The 19,891-nt window shown below is 39.7% G+C and overlaps 2 protein-coding genes across 8 annotated transcripts in view; one reads left to right on the top strand and one right to left on the bottom strand.

Moving 5' to 3' along the window:
• Positions 1-19,891, bottom strand: part of MACROD1 (mono-ADP ribosylhydrolase 1) — a 963,591-nt gene that overhangs the window by 302,327 nt on the left and 641,373 nt on the right. The gene's annotated exons all lie outside the window — the stretch shown is intronic.
• FLRT1 (fibronectin leucine rich transmembrane protein 1) overlaps positions 1-19,891 on the top strand; it is a 276,061-nt gene that overhangs the window by 49,552 nt on the left and 206,618 nt on the right. Inside the window, exon 2 of one of the 5 annotated variants that reach the window (XM_073554579.1) lies at positions 1,890-1,961. The exons of the other annotated variants lie outside the window; for them this stretch is intronic. The gene's annotated coding sequence lies outside the window, so the exon portion shown is untranslated. The remainder of the gene's footprint in view (positions 1-1,889; positions 1,962-19,891) is intronic. 5 annotated transcript variants of the gene reach the window in all.

A 19,891-nucleotide genomic window follows, 5' to 3' on the forward strand; every position in this document is an offset into this window, starting at 1 on the left:
TTTTTTTCAGAATCGCATTGCATTTTTAATATAAGAGCGTGGTCTTGGAGCGCCATTCTTTGTATAGGATGTCATCATTCAAACAATTTTGAAATGTTGACCCCATATTACTTACACACATGAAAAAAAAATGAAAATCCATATTTTTTGCCTTAAAAATCCTGTAACTTAAAGCCACCTTAAGGCCTCGTTCAGATATCTGATCTTCGCGTACGAGCGCTGTCTGCTTTTCATGGATAGCACTTGTAGTTGTTCTAATTGTTGGGGTCATTCAAGTGCCCATGATTTTTTTTGCAGACCAAGCGGTCCATGGAAAATCACAAAGGAATGTCCAAATGTCTGATCAAAATCGGCAATGCAAGACTGAGTGTGGTCCAATGCTCACAGGGATTCTCTTTATATGAATGTACCTGCACTCGCTCGCATCTGAGATTCACTTCATCTTTTAGTCATTTCTCACTTTGTAAGTTTTTTATTTGTATGTGTATAAACTACTTACCTTAAGAATGTACAAAAAGAGATATATTATTAGTATTACCACAAAGGTTTACATCATGCATCAAGCACTTTCATTGGGCCCCTCCTTTTTTTCAATGGCCCTTATTAGATTATATCTTTTCTTATTTTTCCCATTGACGTTATCTATAGTTATGCATATATTTGTTATTTGCACATCTGTTTTTACATAATACTTTTAGATTTCATCTTGACATTGTGTTTCATTCTGGAGCACACTGCCTTGTTTTTTTTTTTAAGTGTCACTACCTTTGACATTTAGGTGTTGTGTCCTGCGTGGGGCTGTGCACCTTCCATGTGTCATTTCTGGTGCCGGATCTGGCTTGCTCCCGGCATGCGTTCCACGATGGGACGCATTACCACTTCCATTGACTTCCGGATATCACCGCCATGTTTTCCATACCTCACTACCTCTGATGCTTTAGTGGTGTGTCCGGAGTTGGTCCAGGCACCACCTGCACGTTTTTTCCGGTCTAGCTCTGGTCCGCCTCCAACGCTGGGACGCATCACTACTCCCATTGGCCTCTGGACACCACATGACATGGCACATCATTTCCGATGCAGGATTCGTTGGCGCGCGTTCCACATTGAAACGCAGCCCTATTTTGAATATTTAATTCAGTTTTTTTACTCTCACATATACTATTTCTATCTTCCTTATATTGAGGTTATTTTACATCCTGCCTATGTTCTTTGACACTTAGCTATATGTTTTCATTACAACTCTCTTTGCAATGATTCTCTTGCTTATTAGCTGGGACTACATATATAATGCCCCCATTCCTTCCCTTTTTCATACCCCTTGAGAGAGTTAGCTGGCGAAATGTACGGTGGAGTCTTTGGGTACCTGTAACTTGTAACTAAACTTCCTTATATTACTTTATTTTGCTATGACGTTTGTTTAGTATTATTTATGTGTCCATTGGGAGTTACTATGTAATGCTATATATGATTATATGGACTCTATGACTATATTTACATTGGCCTTATGGCTGTATTGTGGCAGTTTAATGCCATCTATTAATTATCATAGAATCATAGAATGGTAGAGTTGGAAGGGACCTCCTTCCTCAAAGCAGGATTACTGTATACCCACTCTCTCTGTTCTCCTGTATAGGTATTTTTTATATCCCCTCTTGAATGTTCCGCCATTGTTTTCATAAATATATGGATTTTATTGTTATGTATATTTTAATGAATATTTTTGTATATATTCACCTTTTTTGAGTAGGAATGATATCGAACAAGTGAATACTCACGTAACTAATGTGCATTTATTAGTGTTTTTTTCACTTTGGTGTTGCCTACTAATTTTACATTGTCACATAGGAGAATGTGGAGACATTTCTTTTTTTCTCTCTCTCCACATATAGGAAAAATTGATGGCACTCGGACCGCACTCTGATGAGAGCCTGATCAAAATAATGGGTCCATTTTTCCCATACGTGAGTAAATCAGACTTCTGAATGAGGCCTAACATTCATATTTTGCTCAAATTTCAAGCCAGAAACGGTCCAACATTCATAGTCCCAATATGCACCCCCATGTCAGCGGTCGTGCGTCTTCTAACACAAACTCAGTGGCCTCATGTATGCCTATGAAGCGTTTGACTTTGGGTCTGGAGCCTCTTGGCCAGTCTGTACTTGGACCATGATTGTCAAACTCATGACACACGCAGTGTTTTTGTTGCATTTTTTCAACAGGAAAAATACAGCTGAAATTCTGCAATAAGATGCGGTTTTCACTTTTTACCGCTCAAATCTAATTTATCACAGTGGGAAAACAAAACAGTGAAAAAAAAAAAACACTGAAAAAATTGACATGATGCTTTTTTGTAAATTAAAAAAAATCCTAATGCACTGCAGATAAGAAAAAAAGCAATCAGAAAAGACACGTGAGAATGCGATTTTTAGAATTCTCATTCATTTTGCTGCTGTATGTTTCCAGACTTAAAAAAAGAGATGGGGGGAAAAAAACATTCTGCAAAAACTACATGTGTAATCAAGCCCTGAGGCCATACCACCTAGCATTAATAACGCTGCGTTTTTTTTGTGCAGCAAATCTACAGTGTTTAATAACGGTTCAAGGAAAGTAGATGTGATTTAATGGAAACTCGTATCCATTGTGCAGAAAAGAACATATGGAACTTTATTAGTGCATTTTTTCTCTCAATAGGCTTCTATGAGAAGCCTAAAAAAGAAGCTGCAATAAAAATGCACTGATTAGAGCAGATTGTAAGGCTGTGTGCACACGCTGCGGAATCTGCTGCGGATTGATCCGCGCGGATTTTCAAAATCCGCAGATAAATCCGCGGATTATCCTGTGGTTTTACCATCTCCACAATGGAAGAAATGGTAAACCGCTGCAGAATCCGCAGAAAGAATTGACATGTCAATTCTTTCTGCGGTTTAGAAACCGCGGAAAATTCCGCAGCGTCTGCACTGTGGTTTCCATTTCCCATAGGGAATAATGGTACTGTACACCACAGCAGAAACTGCTGCGGATCCGCAGGGCCAAATCCGCTGCGGAACCGCAGCAGAATCCGCAGCGTGTGCACACAGCCTAATTGTGTATTTTAGTACAGACACTTGTAGAAAAAAAACAGTGCAGAGATTGAAGGTTACAAATGAGCACCTTAAAATTGTCATAAGCAGCAAAAAAATGCAACGTGTGAACATAGCCTTACTCTTGAGAGTTTGATATATAACTTGTTTCTTTACAAATATACCGACTCTCTCCTAGATAGATAGAAAAATAGATACATATTAAAATGCTGCTTTTAATACAACCAGAAAGGAAATTGCCTTATCAATTAAATACCATAGGAAATCTATACAGATAGAGGATTAAATGTTACAGGATATCTCCTCCGATCTCTCTGGGGAGACAGAGAACTTGTTAAACCTAAATGATCTATTACACTATCCGGTCAAATAATTCCGAAGCTTTGTAATGAATTAATTTTCTTGTGGGTATTTTCAGATTATTGGTATACATTGCATAGGTTACTCTGTAAGGTGGTGTCAGGGACATTTAGATATGATAGTAAACAGTACTTTATATGGAGCATAAAAGAAAACGTTTACTTCTGTTATCTACTGAACTTAACATGAGTATTAAAAAGTGAGGTGATGGACTGAAAAAATTGAGCCTGACTTTACACGTCAGTTATAATGTGTCAACCCTGTCATCGTAGTAATATCTCCTCTTTACTGTAGTCCCAACTGTAATCTCTGCAGCCAGCAATAGTTACAGAAGGGCATACATAACCCAACTGTAGTCAGAGCAGTATCTTCCTTCCTTAACCTATACTGTGAAAAAGGAAGGGTATGTGCACACAGAGGTTTTTTTTTTAGGAGATTTTGGAATAGAAACTGTGCAGAACCTCCAAAATCCTTCTCCAAATCTCAAATGTATTTATTTTTTTTCATTTCTGTGTGCATATAGCCAGTTTCCGCTCTAAAAACTCAGCAAAGAGACTCTGTGCCCATATACACCCAAAGGCCACATTCACACGTTGAGTATTTGGTCAGTATTTTACAACAGTATTTGTAAGCCAAAACCGGGAGTGGAACAATTGGAGGAAAAGTATAAGGCTGTGTGCACACGCTGTGGATTCTGCTGTGGATTTTTCCACGCAGATTTTGTAAAATTTTGTATCTGTGGATTATCCAGCAGTTTTCCCCTGCGGTTTGACACCTCTACAATGGAGAAGGTGTAAAACCACAGCGGATTCCGCACAAAGAATTGACATGCTGCGGTTTTGAAACCGCAGCAAATCTGCGCGAAAAAATCTGCACCGTGGGCACTGCGTTTTTTTTTCCATTGAAAATAATGGTACTGTACACCGCAGCAAAAACTGCTGCGGATCCGCAGGGCCAAAACCGCTGCGGATCCGCAGCGTGTGCACACACCCTAAGGGTATGTGCCATGTTGCAGATTTGTCTACGGATCCGCAGCGGATTTGGCCCTGTGGATCCGCAGCAGTTTTCCAAGTGATGTACAGTACCATGTTATCCTATGGAAAACAAAAACCACTGTGCACATGCTGCGGAAAAATCAGCGCGGAAACGCAGCAGTTTATTTTCCGCAGCATGTTAATTTTTGGTGCGGATTCTGCAGCGTTTTTACACCTGTTCCATTATAGGAATCTGCAGGTGTAAAAAAAAAAAAAAAACGCAGGGGAAATCCGCAGTAAAAACGCGGGTATTTTGACCTGCAGATTCTGCACGGAAAAATCCACAACGTGTGCACATACCCTAAGGGTATGTGCACACGTTGCAGATTCTGCTGTGGAATTTTTCATGCAGATTTTGCTAAATCCGCAGGTAAAATGACCTGCGTTTTACTTGCAGATTTACTGCAGATTTTGTGCGGATTTTCCCTGCGGTTTTACATCTGCGGATTCCTATAATAGAGCAGGTGTAAAACTGCTGCGGATCCGCACAAAAGAAGTGACATGCTGCAGTTTTAAATCCGCAACAAATCTGCGCAGAAAAATCCGCAGCATGTGCACAGCGGTTTTTAATTTCCATAGACTAGAATGGTACTGTACATCACTGGCAGTTCTGCTGTGGATCCAAAGCAGAATTCGCAACGTGTGCACATACCCATATAGAAACCCGTCACCACTGTATTTATTACCCACTCCTGGTTTTGGCTTACAAATACTGATGTGAAATAGTGACCAAATACTCAACATGTTAGGCTGGAGTCACACACAACCATTAAAAATTCGGACCGATTTTAACGGTATGAAATCGCACAAAGATTTCTTGTCCAAGGATCCGTCTGTCATCAGAATTTCCGGTGATGAACCGATTTTATTCACATCTAAGCATCAAATTGACATCCAATGCCAAAGCCTGATGCTCTTTCCTGTTGACCTGGAGAAGTCTTGCGATTTAATCGCAAGTCACACGTGTGGTCCGTTTTCAATGCGATTTTTAATTGCATCCATAGATGCATCCATAGACTTGCATTGGCGAATCCGATCCGAAAATCGGTGACAATCGCAGCATGCTGCGATTGTCTCAGTCCGAGGAACAGATCCGATAAAAAAACGCATGATGGGAGCAGCAACATAGAATAACATTGGGACGAATGCAATGTGATTTTTTTATCGCATTTGTCCGATTTTATCGCTAGTGTGACTCCGGCCTTAATGTGGTTTTGGGCTCCCTCTTTAGCATTTATGCAGAGGTGTGATGGTTTGGTTGTAAAATTCTCTGAAACTGTTACTTATTCCCTCCAACTCAACTAAAGTCCCAGTTCCAGCTGCCGCTGCACAGCCTCAGAGAATAATGTTGCCTCCATGCTTCCCACAGCACCGTACCTCCGACACTGTCCATTGTGTGGATCGGTCAAGTAAATTTTTTTTTAGTATTGGCTTATCCTAGGAATGAAAATGTACACTTAGGCTGGAGTCACAGACAACCATTAAAAAAACGGTCCCATTTTAACTGTCCGAAATCGCACAAAGGTATCTTAACCATTGATCCGTTTTTGATGCGATTTTTCTTAATTGATGCGATTTTAATCGCATGTAAGGATCCATTTGACATCCGTCTGGCGAGATTTTCTCGCAGGGTAGCAAAATGGACATATTATGGAGCCCAATGACAGGTTTCCCCACACAAAGAATAAATAGATCTAGACATATATATATATATATATATATATATATATATATATATATATATATATATATATATATATTATACATGTCATAGAGACACATTTATATATATATTTCTAATTCATACAGTTCATCATAGCTGAATAGCCGCAGAAACATTTGCCGGCTTTTGTATAATTATTCACCTGCCCGACATGAAATGACACATGGTTTACATATAGTTAACCATTTCATTTCATGTTTTTTTTGTTATGTCTATCACTATTAATTAGATGAGGGTTTGTGGGTAAAATTTTGGACTTGTAGGGGTTAATTTAAGGGGTTAATTCGTTGTATTAAATTGCAGGGACTCCTGCTGACGTCACTGAGGCTGCAGGGAGTCCCCGTAATTTCATACAATGAAATCGCATGATGGGAGCTGCACCATAGAATAACATTGGGACGAATGCAATGCGATTTTTTTTATCGCATTGCATTCGTCCGATTTAATCGCCAGTGTGACCCCGGCCTTAACGGAGTTATCAACTACTAAACCAAGAAAGTGAAATAAAAAACTGGACTGGCAATGCTCCTGATCCCTCCCCTCTGTTGATTGGATGCAGTGGTCACTTCACACTCTGGCGGATGTGGAGGTCAGAAAATTGGAGGGGATGCAGCAATGAGTACAGTGGAGCGGTGCCGGTCCTGGAGACGAGTATCGATCTTTTTTCACCTTCCGAAGCTTATAAATAACCAGGGCTGTGGAGTCGGTAAGCCAATCCCCCAACTCTAACTCCTAAATTTCCATGACTCCGACCACCAAAATGGGCTCCAACTCAGACTCCACAGCCCTGTATAACTGTCTGGCAGCCACTTTAATGAATGTTAACATAATATGGCATCAGCTTATGCCCTGTTCGTCATTTCATATGTGCATTTGTTTTAGGGCACTTACATGATCAATGTGGGCCATAGACATCTACAGGACCTTGAAGGAATTAGCAACCATGGAGCTGCAATTTAATCAATGTCCTTATGTAAGAGTCTAGCGGATGGTTCACACATACATGCAGCAATTGAACTTACAAAACTCTATAAAAATAAAAGCGGTAATGTGAATGCAATTATCTTCTCAAGGCTTCATCTGCTTGGAACAAAGGCTCCACCAACAATAAGGCTGGTTACATAAAGGTGGATGAATTTAACACGAGCTCATAGTCATTGAAGAAAATGCATCAGTCATATCCAGTCTATCCTTAAAGAAAGCTCATCAGTTATGCTTTGGAGAAAGCCAAACAAGTAGGAAACATTCGCTAGATAATCTTTCGCACGGCTGAAATTGTCACTGGAGACATCTTTCCGGGATTATAGTTGATTGTCAAGAAGGATTTTCTCGTCCATCAGCATGCACTGAATGAAGCTCCACCTTGTCCTCTCGCTCTAAAATATCCCATCGTGCTCAATAAAACAAACCTAATTACAATGGCTCTTAAAGAGCGATGAAATGGAACTGTAATACCTGCGGATGACACTACAGTGATGTGCCCCAGCAACAGGACCGCATTATAGTCTGGAACATGGATCAGGAAGGAAGGAATCTTCAAGTAGCTGGCGATCATGAAGACATGGCCAAGACGCAAGACGCTTTCTATGAATAACTACAAATCTGTAAGACAATATTTTTAGTATATTCATATAGTACCAAGCAGTTCTGTGGAAAATTAAGACTAGATAGGATGAGCTTTTAAGCCTGTATTGTTCTCCGATCAATAAGACTTCTAGTCTTTTAGTCTACTTTATGCCGACTCCTGTCTACAGGACAGTGATCATGTCTCTTCTCACGGTTTATAGATACTTAGTATTTATGAATCACACCTCTCTCTCTATTTTCATGGCAGTCTGAGTTTATCACAAGCTCATGACATACTTGAGAAAGGCGCCGGTGCGGCACCAAAACGCCTTGCTATTAATAAAAACGCATTGGAATCCCAAGGCTCTTCATTCCTGCCTAAACGTGCCTGCTTCCATTTTTATCAACCTCCTGTTATGACATTTTGTCCCATTCGACATGTACGGCTGTAGCAGTTACAATGGATGAACCATAATGCCATGTGGTCAAGATGTACCAAAACCAGCCTGGAAAATGTCTTGGGGTGTGTGCACACATTGCGGTTTCTCCTGCAGAATTTTCTGCGTGAATTTGTCTAAATCCGCAGGTCAAAAGACCTGCGGTTTATCTGCAGATTTTCTGCGGTTTAGCCTGTGGGTTTCCCTTGCGGTTTGACACCAGTCATGGAGCAGGTGCCAAACCGCAGCAGAATCAGCACAAAGAATTGACATGCTGCGGATTTGAAACCGCAGAGAATTCCTCACATGTGCACTGCGAATTTCATTTACCATAGACTAAAAGGGTACTGTACAACGCAGCAGAAACTGCTGCGGATCCGCAGGGCCTATTCTTTTTGTTAGAGATTGCGCCATAAGAAATGAATATAATACACAGCAGTGACATCACGACATTGCTGCGCTCATGTCCTGTCGTCTTATGTCACTTTTTTTAACCACTTAAGGCTTTGTTCACAAGTTGCATTTTTGCTGCATGTTTTTTTGTATGCAAAGTTCAAGCTGCCTACAAAAAGCAGGTTTTGCTTAGATTTTGCTGCATTTTTTGCTGCTTTTTTGTCTGGGTACATTTGTCTCCTGTGCATGCTGATAAAGTTTAGTGCTTAAAAAAAAATCTTATTCAAGTTCATTAAGTTTTGGCACTAAAAACGCAGCAAAACCTGATACCTGCATTTTTGCAATACCCATTGATTTCAATGGGTGAGAAACGCTGAAAGAAGTGACATGCTGCATTTTGCAAAAACCATGCTATTTAACAAAACAGTCAGAAAAAAAAGCAAGGTCTGTGCATGAGATTTCTGAAATCTTATAGACTTTGCTGGTACTGTGAAATGCAGCTAAAAATTTACATTAAAAAAATCAGCAAAAACACAACATGTGCACATAGCCTAGGGGTTTATTTTTTGGAGCGGCTTCCGCTGTAGCCACTCAACACTAGAGTGTAAACAACAGATAAAAGACGCCAGAGGTAGTGCTACCGGGAAAAACTTTGGCAAAACCACCAGCGAAAATGCTTCAGGAAAAAGACAGCTGGCGATTTCCTCAAGTGACTTCGCCTAGAAAAACTTGACGGTGGAACAGATGTGGGGTGTGTTCACACAGTCCTTTTGCTGAGTTTATGGAGTGGAAACAGACTATGTACTGTACACAGGGTCTTTTTGTTTTTTTGGAGGAAACTCAGTAGAACATCCAAGTTGTTTAGAAGTTCTGCATCTTTGAGAAAGATTTGAAGAATATCCTCAGTTTCTGCTCCAAAACTTCCTAAAAACAAACTTTGTGTGCACATAGCCACTGAACACAAACTCCAAGTGTTTGAGGAATTTTGAGTTTTTCGGGAGGGATTGGAGAGTTTGAAGAACTCCTGGGGAAAAAAAACTCAATGTGAACATACCTTAAGATGAGTATCATTATTTTTTGTGTAATTTTCACTTCACTGGGTTTTTTATGCTAGGTATTGAACGTTTTGCTGCAGATCCAATGAGTGTTCCGCAACAAAATCCGTAAAAATTGAACAAAAAATTTTTTGAATTTCCTACTGAATTCAGTTGGGAATAAAAATTAAATTTGACACAACAAAAAATGTATATAATGCAAATAAAATCTGAACCGCAGTTTAATTTCTGTATGAATTCTGCTTTGCTGCTACTGTAAAATACAGATTTTCCACCTCCCAAAAATCCAAATCAATTCACAGTGTTCATTTACAGGATCTTTGTAATCAGCTGTAATCTGTGAGAGAGCGGGCATTAAGGGTGTGTGCACACGTTGCGGATCCGCATCAGATTTGGCCCTGCGGGTCCGCAGCAGTTTCTGTTGCGTTGTACAGTACCCTTTTAGTCTATGTAAATAAACGCCTACCTCAAAAAGGAGGAAACACAGCGTCTGGTGATGTCCATGAGTTCAAGACTTCAGGCAGTCATTGCCAACAAAGGGTTTTCAACCAAGTACTAGAAATGAACATTTTATTTACAATTATTTAATCTGTCCAATTACTTTTGGTCCCTTTAAAAACAGGGTGGCACATGTTAAGGAGCTGAAACTCCTAAACCCTTCATCCAATTTTAATGTGGATACCCTCAAATGAAAGCTGAAAGTCTAAACTTCAGCTGCATCTGAATTGTTTTCTTTAAAATTCATTGTGGTAATGCAAGAAGCGAAACGCGTGTAGGGGTCCCGCTGTCCACATATAATATAGGTTGGTACTTCCTATTATGAATTTTAGGCATTTGTTTATATATCTGACTATCTCTCCCCTTCACTAATTCATGCTATTCTTATACCAGCTGACAGTCTCTCACACTGGTGGTTATTAGACTTTTATTAGACTCCTATTTGATGATTATAATATATTTTGTATCATATGCACTATGCACTTTATGGGAGATGTTATTTACTGTTGCATCTAAATGATAATTGAGAGAAAGCCGATTGTCACTGTTATCTGCCTGTACTTATGGACTAATATTTGTGCCATGACCTTTATTTATATGTGGTAATTGGATGTCGCTGATTCCCTTATTTGTATTTATCGATACTTCTCTATGTACATATTGTATTTTATTCTACTGAGTATAAATAAAAAATTTGATATTTTATACATTGCTCTTGATTCCATTTTTTTTTTTTTGTTTACCTGTTCAGACTAGTTCTTGATGTGCCGTCAGTTTTCTGTAATTTGTAAAGTACAGGGTGGGCCATTTATATGGATACACCTATATAAAATGGGAATGGTTGGTGATATCAACTTCCTGTTTGTGGCACATTAGTATATGTGAGGGGGAAACTTTTTCAAGATTGGTGGTGACCATGGCGGCCATTTTTTCAATGGGAAGAGGGTCATGTGACATCAAACTTATTGAGAATTTCTCAAGAAAAACAATGGTGTGCTTGGTTTTAACATAACTTTATTCTTTCATTAGTTATTTACAAGTTTATGACCACTTATAAAATTTGTTGAAAGTGCTGCCCATAGTGTTGGATTGTCAATGCAACCCTCTTCCCCCACTCTTGACACACTGATAGCAACACCGCAGAAGAAATGCTAGCACAGGCTTCCAGTATCCATTGTTTCAGATGCTGCACATCTCATATCTTCACAGCATAGACAATTGCCTTCAAATGACCCCAAAAGATAAAAGTCTAAGGGGGTTAGTTCGGGAGACCTTGGTGGCTATTCACCGGGCCCACGACGACCAATCCACTTTCTACAAAACTGTTAATGTAGGAATGCTTGGACCTGACTCCCATAATTGATGGCATGGTGTGGTGTATGGGGTACAAAGACAGTGGGGCCATTCTTCATAAATAGAAACCTCAATGCCACTGGATATCTGAAATTGCTACATGATGATGTGCTGAAGATGGCACGTTCCCTGAGTTTTTCCAGCAAGATGGTGCACCACCACACTATGGATGTCAGGTCCGAGCATTCCTACAAGGAATCTGACCCCCTTAGACTAGAATTTATTCTGCAGTGTTGCTATCAGTGTGTCAAGAGTGGGAGAATTCGGTTGCATTGACAATCCAACACAGTGGGCAGCACTTTGAACACATTTTATAAGTGGTCATAAACTTGTAAATAACTCATGAAAGAATAAAGTTACATTAAAACCAAGCACACCATTGTTTTTCTTGTGAAATTCTCAATAAGTTTGATGTGTCACATGACCCTCTTCCCATTGGAAAAAATAAAGTTGGATTCAAAATGGACAACTTCAAAATGGCCGCCATGGTCACCACCCATCTTGAAAAGTTCCCCCCTCCCATTTACTAATGTGCCACAAACAGGAAGTTGATATCACCAACCATTCCCATTTTATTTACATGTATCCATACAAATGGCCCACCCTGTATTGTATGACAGGTAGTTCACCCAAAGGTGGTTATATGACAGGCTGTGAGGAGTAAAGCTTTGCAGGTGCCTAGCAGATGCTGGTTAGATGTAATAAGTACTCTACATCATGGGGGCCAGGTTAGAAAGTATAGCACCATAAACAAGGCAAAAGTATGAAGCATATTACCTAGGTGATCCAGGCTACCAAGCGTGGCGCACACCCAGACACGTATTTTGTTTCGCCCCTGACGAAGTATCAATCCAAAACGCACATCACCGTATGTTAATTATCATGTTGTACCAGGCACATTGTATTACACTCCTGGCCCTATTTTACCTTGTAGATGCTTACTTCTTTGTGGTTCAGGTTACACATACATATATATGTATATTATATTATTATATTCTTTACCAGTTTGTGTACCCATATCATTAATGTATTTTATGTAGTGAGGGCATCCGCTTCTGTAGTGCCACCAAGAAACCAATTGGTTGTAAAATATATATATTTTTTTTACTTTCTCAATTTCACGTTTTGACCTTCTATTGTTATGAATGGGTCACTGAGGAGGAACAACAAAAAGCTAAGTCCCAGAAAACCAGAGAGGTTGGTAACTATGCAGATTGCAGATCCCTGATCTTAACCACACAACTAACAGTAGCAGTGGAGTGTTCCTACGATGTTCCTAGACGCCTCGTCCCCACCGGAGGACTACATAAACCTAAAGCAAGAAAAGGGAAAACTAACTGCCCCAGAGCAGACCCCAAAGGAATAGACAGCCCCCACACATGTATTGACGGTGAAGCAAGATGAAAACACAAACACAGGCAGGAAAAATAGGCTGAGCAAACGATGGGGCCCGACTAACTAGAAAGGACAGGAAAGGAAAGCCATTGTCTGCAATCTGCCAAAAAACCCTACCAAAATAATGTCCAACACGTCTGATAGCAAAATTAACCCTGAAGTCACTAGACTTTTCCCACTATATCAGCAGTCTGAAATATTCTGAAACAGAGCAAAAAGAGGCCAATCTAATAAGGGACAAAAAGGCAAATTGGCAAATACAGATAAATAGGAGTGGAAGTTCAGCATAACCCCAGCAGGGGCAAGCTGACCACAAAAGAAACTGAATTGACCAACAAGCGCAAGTGTGAACATTAGCAAAAAACAAACTTAACTTGAAAAGACTGGAAGAGAGCTGAAGTCCAAGACCTGAGAAGCAGACTGAATCACCAGCGCCAGGATAGGGCGTCGGCTGTCTTATATCCAGTCTGATACTCCAGAGATCCAATCGTTATCCTCCTCATCAGGTGGCAGATCACTACCACTTAAACCAACCTCACTACCTCCTGTCACCACCAGAGGGAGAACGGAAGGAGAACTCTCAACTGGTGGAGCAGAAAATGAGCTCACAACATTCTATGATCATATGTTCGGTGTTTACGCTTTTGGGTTTCCTGATTATATCCGAATGGTCTGCCATTCATACTCTAGCAAGTATATGTCAACATTTTTGATACTAGACAATGGTCTGATACTCTCCATTTGGTTTTATAAATCATTTGCGCCGTCCAGTTTTTGTTTCTCTGTGTTTAGAACATGACACACCAACAAGAGCCAAAAACGCAGCGTCAATAACAAACTAAAAAAACGCAATGAACAAATGCAGGTAACCTAATTTACTTATTAGGGGCAGCAAAACTGCAACATCAAAAGGTCATCGTGGGAATGTAGCCTTAGATTTGGGGTTTTAAGGAGGATTTTATAGTGGATCTGTTGCAAAATCCTCTTAAAAATAAATCTATGTAAACCTGATGTAATAGATGAGGGATACCATTAAGGAATCTTTATGAACTGAGAATTTTTTGTGTGCATTTTCTCAGACTTTAGAACTACTGCCTTGAACTAAAATTAATTTTTGAGTTACCACTAGTAATGAGCGAATGTGTTTGGATAAGGTGTTATCGGAGCGTGTGATAACCGAGTGTCTTCAGCATGCTCAAATAATATGTTTGAGGCCCCGCAGCTGCATGTCTCGTGGCTGTTCGACAGCCTCAACACATGCAGGGACTACCTACCAAACAGGAAATACCAGCATGTGTTGTGGCTGTCGAACAGCCGCGAGACACACAGCCGCGTGGATTCGAACATATTTCTCGAGCACAATGAATACACTCGGTTAGCACCAGAGCATGCTCAGATAACACCTTATCCAAGCACATTCACTCATCACTAGTACTTGACATTTTTTATGATATTCCTTTTTATGCACCTCTATAAAGGAGCATTAAAATGTACTAATGCAGAACACATGAGAGAAGAGTATCCGTATGAGATTGGTAGTCTGTAACTGGCAATTAAAATAAAAAATAAACAATACCTGTATTTTGACCTCTACCTATGTAATTGCATTATTATAATCTTAGGTCTTTTCATTTTTTTTTTTTTATTATTATTATTTTCTGACTTTCATTGTGGTAAAGCAGAAGATGCACAGTATTGAGTTATATAACAACAGAATGGAAATCTGCACCAGCCATCTGGAACGTAGGAATAGAACGTCACGGTCTGATCAGTTGTTATGAGTTATGAAACTTTTGCGGTTTGCTAGTAAATATCTGCTGGTACTACAGTGAGGCAATAAAAAAAAGCCAGTGTCAGCCCGAACTGGCTCTTATTACGTGTGATTATATGCTCAAAGTTACAGTACTTGGAGGCGATGGACATTGGAGAATGCTGCCTTATGGGAATAGCGATCCATGGTCTAATGCAATTACTGGCTTGTTAATGGTTGCACTTTAATCAATCATCTGGTCCCACCAGGTTTTATAAAAAGAGCTGTCAAAACTTGCAACATTTAATTTTAAAGTCCCTTAATAAGGTGTGTAGATTTGTTACAGCAGCACAAAGAGAGGGGGAGTGTTATTTAATTACAAAGTGTCCATGGATAAAGTACATATTCCACAGGAACATTACACTCCACCTTACCCTGAACAGTGATAGCCAAAGAGCACTACATGTGCACCAATCTGGTCTTTAAGTTTCTGCAGTGTGTAAAAGCTGCCGTTTTTTTTTTTTCGCTGTATCTTTTGGAATGACATTTATATAAATTTTTTTACCAATGCGTTTTTTTTATTCATTTTTTTAAAGGGGTTGTCCACTAATCGGACACCCCCTTCTCAATCGCAGTGACGCTTATTGACGCTGGGTATTGCGTGATGTAACAATGGAGAGCCGACAGTGAAACCACTGGAACTGCACCAGAGGTGAGTATAAGGCTGTGTGCCCACGATGCGATTTTTAAGCATTTTTGCCACGATTTTCGGAGCGAAAACGCTGCGAAAACGTTTAAAAATCGTGTACAGAATGCACCCCATGCATTCCTATGGCATTCCGCACATGCTGTGCTAATGCTGCGCTTTTTTCCGCGGCGGAATCGCATTGCGGAAAAAATCGCAGCATGATCATTCTTTTGTGCGGAATCGCAAAGAATTGCCGCGATTCCACACCCATAGGAATGCATGAGAACCGCTTACTTCCCGCATGTGGCTATGCCCACCATGCGGGAAGTTAAGCGTCTCATGTGCGGTTGGTACCCACGGTGTGGAGGAGAGGAGACTGTCCTCCAGGCCCTGGGTACCATACCCCTGTAAAAAAAATAATAATAAAAAAAAAATCGGGGTATATTTACCTTCCGACGTCCCGCGCTGCATTTCCGGGCCTCAGCGTTCCCAGTAATGCCTTGCGGCAAGGCCCTGTGATGACGTAGTCTCGTGAGATCGCTATAGCAACGCGAGACCAACGTCATCACAGGTCTCGCATGGCATTGCTGGGAACGCTGAGGCCCAGGATGGCAGCGCGGGACGTCGGAAGGTAAATATACCCCGATTTTTTACTTTTTTTTTATCATTTTTAACATTCTATCTTTTACTATTGATGCCGCATAGGCGGCCTCAATAGTAAAAACCTGGTCACACTTGTCAAACACTATGTTTGACGAGTGTGACCAACCTGTCAATCACTTTCCAAGCGATGCTTCAAATCGCTTGGAAAGTGCTTGAGAAAATTGCGGCAAAATCGCGAACAGAATCGCGGTGAAATCGCACGGAAAAAAATGCGTGATTTTTGGGAAGGAGTCCGGTTTTCACTGTGCATTTTAAAACGCTACGTGGGCACATAGCCTAAATGGTTTTTTTTTTTAATGGGAGGCAAACTTTAGAGATTGAGAAGGGGCTGTCTTAGAGGAGCTAATTTTAATTCCACAGTACATCAATTCCGATGACAGGGTATGTGCACACATAAGCGGTTTTTCGCGTTTTTACCAAAACAAACGCTTAAAAGAAGCATCCCATTCATATTAATGAATTCTGCACTTTTTGTGCATATTGACGGTTTTTTCCTGCGAAAGAAAAACCCATTGAGGAAAAAAAGCAGCATGCTCATTAATTTTGCGGAAAAACCCGCATTTCTAGCTATTTTCTATGAGACTGGGGACGCTCCTGAAAAAAAACGCATAAAAAAACGCGCGTTTTCTGGGAAGGGGTCCGGTTTTCAGTCAGGAATTTTCTGCCTACGTGTGCACATAGCCTAAAGCTGATTTTTGATGGTGAGTATTTTTGCTGCTTCAAAAATGCTGTGTCCCACAGTTCGAGCACAGTGGATGGGGTTTATAGAAATCTCCTGCCCACTTTGCTTTTTTTCTATTCAGCGTAAACTGACCCGTGGTGCGGTGTTTTTAATTCATAACATGTTAATTTCCTCTTGCAGACATGTTGAGTATTTTGTGCAGATTTTTGCCATAGAATTGCATTAGATGCGCAAAATTCTTAGGTAAAAAATGCAAATGTGTTTTTAGTGCAGAAATGCGTAAAAAAAAAAAATAGCATGTAATTCGCACATGACTATCAATAAAGCTTTGTCAAAGCCAGATATCAGGAAGTGTCAAAAACAAAGTTTTATTTCAGATAAAACATACCAAAAAAGAGACAAAAAACGCAGTGGAAAAAAAAAAGCAAGAAAAAAATAAATTAGCTAATTCCATAAAACAAAAATGGTTGTCAAGTCACCATGTATTAATACAGTTGAATGGCTAGCATCTGAGTCCATTACTAATCAAGAAGATGGATGAACAGTCGGCATCCCATATGTGATCAAATAATTTTTAAGCTTTATTTTTTTACATGGTGGACTTTTTCTTCATGGAATGTAATGACCCATAATTTTAAAAGGATGAAATAAAGTGAATAAATGTTATTGCCTATCGAATGTGGGCTATTAATCTATCCTGTAAATGGATAATTTGTGCAGCAATACTTTTAAAAATCCTCACCATCAAAATGCACTACATAAGCACTGAGAGATCCTAGCCTCACAGTTTAGCCCTACTCATGACGCAGTGCACGTTTTTTTTTCTCTTTTTAAGTGGGCACATCTGTCTAGTTTTTCAAGAGAAAGTTGTTTTTTTTTACCGATGTATCTTTTTTTTAGTATTTTTTTTTTTGTGATTTTCTTTAGCTGTTTCTTGAGAAGTTAGTTGATTTATTTTCAGTGTTTTCACAGTTTTTGGAGCGTCTTCTTTTACTAATGTAAATTAAAAAAAAAATAAACATTCAATTATGAAAAACCCGCTAGCATTTTTATACAAGCAAAAACACTGGCAAAACTCTCAAAAAGACGACGAGGTTGGTTCTATTGAGCTTTCCCATTGACTTGTATTGTAAAAGGATAGAGTGTCTTCGGAGCGAGACATGGCTGAAAAACGGTCAGTGTTGAGGAGTAAAAAGAGATGGACGTTCTTCTGAAGAACGGGTCAGGTCACTTCTTTTAATCGCTTAGCGTATGGTAAATTTGAAATAGTTGAAAGACACTTGAAGATTTGCATTTCTATGTAGAAATGTCTTGCTGTTCATTCTTTCGAGCGTTTAGTTAGCGCTTTTTTAGGGCGAACTTTGGAGTAGACTCGCCTGAAAAAGACATCGTATGGGACCCGCTCCGATTGGCGTAACGGAGAACTTTTATCCCTGTTGGAATGGAGTGACAGTGCACTTGCTCGACCAGAGATCCATTTCTTCCCTATGGGGCTGCTCTTGACTTTTTTAGGCAGACCCTTAGAGAAAGAATGTAACGGCCATAAGTAGACCGCCTGCCACCTTTTTTTTTTTTTTAAATCGGTCATACAAAGTTCCCCATTCTGCCGATCTGTGCGGGCTACACCTGCAGCGGTGTGATAACTTGTTTTCACTGGACAATTTTACCCTTTGCAATACATAGGTTGAAAGCTATGACAAACCCACAATAAAATCAGTAGATCTGTGCTGAAATGCAGACAAAAAAAATCTATTGTAAATTTGCCCCTTGTGAACATGCCGGCATGGTAAAAAAAGAGTATCTTGATGGAAACTTTCCAAACATGTGCCAAAAAAATACGATACATATCCAAACACCTTTTTTTTTTTTTTCCCCCAGCTGTACACTATGTAAAAACTTAGTGCTATATTTGTTGTGTGGCAGACATTTAATGACCTCATGATGGTTATACTGGATGTACATGGTCTGTGGCTGTTCCTAGATGTAAATGGGTGCAAAAATTTACTATTTTTGTAAAGATATATTCTTCTTGTGCTCCATGTTGAGCACAGTGTCCGGGTTTTCATCCCTGAAAAATGGGATTCAGACAGAAACTCCTCCTGCGTATGGCCTCAGTTCAGGCAGTGTCCGTCGTTTTTAGGCAGACGCAAACCCCCCTTTCTAACATCTTATTTTCTTTTTTTTTTCAAATGCCATGTAAGGTCAAACTGGCAATTTTTTTTCTGTAGTTTTCGACTGTGAGAAATTGCTAATTTTGTCTGTAACTGAATTAAAAACTATATATATTTTATATAAAATGCTATAATAAAATATCCATGATTGTCTGTAAGTATGCAAGAAGCCACGGGGACGCTAGTACTTTATAATAGCTATCTGCTATTATTCACTACTTATTCAACTTCCAATTTGAAAAGCTCAATAACATTGAATTTTATAGTAAAAAAAAAATCATATATAAAATATAACTAAGAACACGGTCAGATCTATGATTTAAAGAAAATATAGATTTTTCTTAGTATAATTATTCAATAATAATTGCTTTATAATCCTAATGTATAGCTGTCCGCCCTGGGTGCTACGCAGTGACATGAATAGCTTCTGACCATTGCCTGCGGCGGCGGTTACAATGGCGGCCGCATTGGTTGTCATTTGCTTAGGTGAATTCAAATTTATGGAAAGTGCACTTTGAGATTACTAAAAAGGATAATGAAATCTGTAGATGCGGTCTTTTCTAAATCTTCATTATAAAACAGGAGCAATTCTTCATTTGAGGAAATCATGCAGTTTTCGTCTGTAATGATTTTAATGGCTTTTTTTATGACGCTTGTGTGGTCTTAGTGTCTAAATTGCGAAAGGAAACCACTCTAAATCTGTTCTGTATCTGTGCACGTGTCAATAGATCAGCATCGCTCAATAGATTTTTACCCAGTAAGGCCTGTTTCACACTTCCGTTTTTTCAAATCCGTCAAAATCCGTTGGTTTCCGTAAAAAAACGGATCCGCCATTTTTTTCAGGATCCGTTTTTTTTGTCCCATAGACTTCCATTAGCGGTTACCGCGGATCCGTCAAAAAAACGGATCCGTTTTTAAAAAACCGGATCCGTTTGCATCAGTTTCCGTCAAAAAAACGGAAACGGATCCGTTTGGCGGACACAAAAACGGAAGTGTGAAACAGCCTGTTTCACACTTCCGTTTTTGTGTCCGCCAAACGGATC

The sequence above is a fragment of the Dendrobates tinctorius genome, unplaced genomic scaffold (assembly GCF_039654945.1).
Source record: "Dendrobates tinctorius isolate UK_male_01 unplaced genomic scaffold, ASM3965494v1 ptg000211l, whole genome shotgun sequence".
Lineage (NCBI taxonomy): Eukaryota > Metazoa > Chordata > Amphibia > Anura > Dendrobatidae > Dendrobates > Dendrobates tinctorius.